Source organism: Paralichthys olivaceus, chromosome 19 (genome assembly GCF_024713975.1).
Source record: "Paralichthys olivaceus isolate ysfri-2021 chromosome 19, ASM2471397v2, whole genome shotgun sequence".
Classification (NCBI taxonomy): Eukaryota; Metazoa; Chordata; class Actinopteri; order Pleuronectiformes; family Paralichthyidae; genus Paralichthys; species Paralichthys olivaceus.
The window spans coordinates 19,538,193-19,542,393 of NC_091111.1; positions in this window are offsets into that span (position 1 = coordinate 19,538,193).

A 4,201-nucleotide genomic window follows, 5' to 3' on the forward strand; every position below is an offset into this window, starting at 1 on the left:
GGACTGTCGCCGTTGCGCTTCATGGAGTACGCCTTGATCCACAGCGACTCCAGCGGCGAGGAGTGGCACTGCAGGGATTAGAAAAAAAAAACTACACATTTACATAAAATTACAATAAAAATCCCCAAATAAAGGTAAAACAAATCATTTGTATCATTGTAAAATTATAAAATCCACACAAGATGTATTTTCAACCTTTAAGCTCCAGTAGAAATGAATCAGAAACATGCTTCATACAATATATATTGGTTCCTCTGCACTTTCCCATTTCCTCTGAATCAGTCCTGTTCATTTAACCTGAAATGTATTTTTTACCTCATCTTCGCAAAATGTTAAATATGAAGTAACTTGTATTTTAGACTCTAAATAATTAGTGACATGAGGATTATGATTGTAATTATCATTATTATTTACATTTTGTGATATTAAAGTGGCTAAAACAGACCACAGAGGTTAAACTGAGGTGATAAGGCTACTTTACACAGTGCAACTTACAATACATTTAAAAAAGAATCTGTCCAAATATAATAAAATAAACAACAAACACAAAGTAGATTAAAAAATTCATCATTGATTGAGCTGTTGTGATCACAGTACTATCATTACATTCATATTCTAATAATAATAATAACTTCTTGCTTTTTATTATAGCAATTTATTGTCATCATTGTCTATTTTGTTAAATGCAGTATTCAACAGTAAACCACTGAATGTGTGATGTTTTCAGACTCGTAATCATCTCGTGTTTGAATGTCCATCATCAACATCTGATCTGACATAATGTTCCTTTAATGGAGAACGTCACTGAACAGATGCCCTCTCACTTCCCACCCTGCAGCGCCGCGTTTAAGGTGAATTACATTTTTTCCCTCCGCTCCTCGCTGCTTTATTCAGCAGGGGTGGTGATGAGGGGGTGGGTGGGGGGGCATTAGCCTCCCCCCTTCATGCAGGCTGGATCTGACACCAACACTGCAGTGTTATTACTGCAAAGAGCCGCTGATGGAAAACACTTGGCCCGCTCCGACGGGGCCATTTCCATAAACATTTACGCTGGAGCTGCAGGTGATAGAATGGAGCCGACATTTCAGCGTTTGTGGAGAGAAACTGAGCAGATGAAGGGAAATCAGATGCAAATCACAGACGTGAAAAAGCTCCAACTCAAACCTCCTACATGTTGAAATATCCCCCACACAGCGGAGATGGAGCCACAGAACCATGAGCTGAAAACACACGTTACAGCTGCAGAAGATACACTCACTCAGTTCACACACACACACACACTAATCTCTACAAACACCTTGTTGTGAAGATTTAATTTTGAGCAAAAGTAACTGAGCAGATTTTCATGGTGGAAGTTTCAGTTAAACGTCTCAGGATCGAAGCAGAAACTGTTTTTATTTCATCGAACAGTTTGAAATCAGATGAAAACATGAAGGTTGAGTCTTTTTGTGTCTGTGAGTGAGATGATGAGTCTGGATTGTTCCTCAATGTCCAGAGGAGTGGAAGAGGGAGAGCGCCCTCACCTGGTGGATCATCACCATTATAACCAGAGAGAAACACAGCAAGGAGTGTGTGTGTGTGTGTGTGTGTGTGTGTGTGTGTGTGTGTGTGTGTGTGTGTGTGTGTGTGTGTGTGTGTGTGTGTGTGTGTGTGTGTGTGTGTGAGTGTGTGTGTGTGAGTGTGTGCTTCAGCTGAACATCAGTGTTTTCTATGATTTACAACAGAACCAGTGAGAAACACGTTGGAACTATTGTCATATTTCTACATTAATCTTTTCATATTGTTCTAGTTTTTCATTTCACTCACATAAAACCTGCTTTAGTTTTTCTTACATCGTGTTTAAATATGAAACAACAGAAAACCAGAAGCTTCTTTGATCATTTGAAAAACTCTTGATCCTGAATGAATCTCAGTCTCATTCTCCGCCTGCGTCTCTCGATGAACAATTCGAACAGTTTTCAAACTCATTCAATCTCTGACAGAATGTGATCAGGGTTAAATGGACACATGAGCAGCTTAGTTCGATATAACTCATGTGATTAAAACAAGTTTAATAAGAGAATCTTCATGTGAAGAAAAAGGAATCTCCTTCCTGTCGTGTTCAATTCAGACTCTACTGTAGTTTCATGCTAACAAAGACGCGGCCTAAACGCGTTAGTGCTCCTTCCTCCTCGCGCCTTTCATTAGCTGATCCCTTTAGCCTGCACATGAAAAGCTCAGCAGGAATGCACACGATATAATGCAGCAATTTGTGTCTTCAAGGTAGTGATGTGTCCTCGGCAGGCGCAGAATGTCTTCACATCTCTGCCTCTTTGAGTCGGATTGAGCCCATTGTGCTGCGGGAATAAAAACCTGCTGGGTTTCAGTGAAACACACATTTTACTTCTCATTTCTTCTGCCTTTTGGCCAAATTTGACCAAACACTGTGATGCGTCTGTGTGGAAATGATTCCAGGGACCTGAGGGGACCGGGTCATTGGTGCCATTTAGCTTTTGGCTGTTTAGATCATCAGGACAAAGTCCTGACCTGAAATAAATAACTAAATAAGTACTACTATTGGAAAAATATGCAAAGAATACTGTGCTTAAACTATACTTGAAGCTGCTATAGTCAATTGTTTGATATTAACAAGTGAAGTGACATTTTTTACCTTATTAAAGTAAAACACTCACATTGTTTTACTGTTCAATCCAACGCCAACTTCCCTTTTTAAAGATTTCAGGCTCATCAAATCCTTTGTGTTTATTTATTCGTCCGTCTGTTTGTTTACTGATGTTTCTAAAAGAGTAGAAATGTCATCGATCTCCATTACGGACATTCAGGCTACAGATCCAAACAATAACGGGATCAGTGGTGAATCTGCTCGTGGCGACTAATTGAAAAGGCCGCTCTGCAGCATGGACGCTCTGGAACACTCGTCAGAGGTAAAGTGGGTTAATTGAGCTAAATTTGTCTCAATTAAGGTTCTCACTTTAGAGCGAGATGCAGCCCGGGCCTGTTGAGATGCAGCAGTGAGGGGTCCTTACCTGCACATTAGAGGAGAAGCCATTTTAATAACAACACCCCCCCCCCCCCCCACTGGAGTGGGACTCAATTATCGTTAATGGAAGTTCACCACACGTTTTAAAACGGGAGCTTTTATCTGCTGCACACGGGACGATGCAGACGCCGAGTGTAAGTGACACAAACATTTCAAATAATGTTGTTGTCAAACTAAAAAATATTCTGCTGTTGTCAGACGAACGACTTTGTTGGAAAGTGTTAGTGCTGCCCCCTGCAGTCAAAGATGTGAATCATGTGTCTGCAGCTACACGTGGCTCGGTCTATGTAGCACTGTTAGCATGCATTAGCTTAGAAGTTTTAGTTTAACGTCTACAGCTGAGTTTCCACCAAACGCACCTGAAACCTTCAGTCCTGTAGTTTCCACGAAGCGAGTTCCACATACCCAGGATATCTTTCAGTTATCCGGCTGAACTTAACGTAACAAACGCAGTCAGACACATCAACGGTACATGAACCCGGGTTTCCTGGATCAACCACTTGTTCCAGAACGTCAGCGCAGAGCTCTGGTCAGTGAGCGTTTACTGAACCATTTCTTTTCATGAATGAAGAAATGGATTTTATTTCAGTTCAAATCTGTTTCACACACAATCAACAGGATTGAGAGACGGACACTGGAACTAAGTTCTGTTGAAAAATGCACCAGTTTGTCAACATCTCATTCTGAAAAACCAGAATATATTTCTGTCTGGTCTGGAGTTTCTTTATTTTCTTCTTTTTCCATCACATTTGCATTTCCTCTGTCAAACCTAAAGACATGAAATCCTCATCTTCATCCTCCTCCTCTGTCAGAATTCTTGACACATGCTGCCCCCTGGTGGTGAAAAGCAGCAGTTGGAGGCCCCAGAGGCCAACTGGATGTTTTTTTGGACTAATTAGTTAATTATCATGTAAAATCATATATTCAGGTTATTTTCAACAGGACGGAACGAGGGGACATTTCATCAGCTCGTTGATCCTCCACCCTCTTTCTTCTTCCAGGTTTCAGCCTCTGTGATGTTCTGTGGCAGAGTTAAAGGGGCGACGTGGTCGTGGACCCGTCTGGGTCATTTTAACTGTTCCCTTCTTATTTTTCCTGCTTTCATTCTAAACTTCTTAAATTATTTTCCCACTTTTCTTTTCTTCATTGAATCTGAAAACC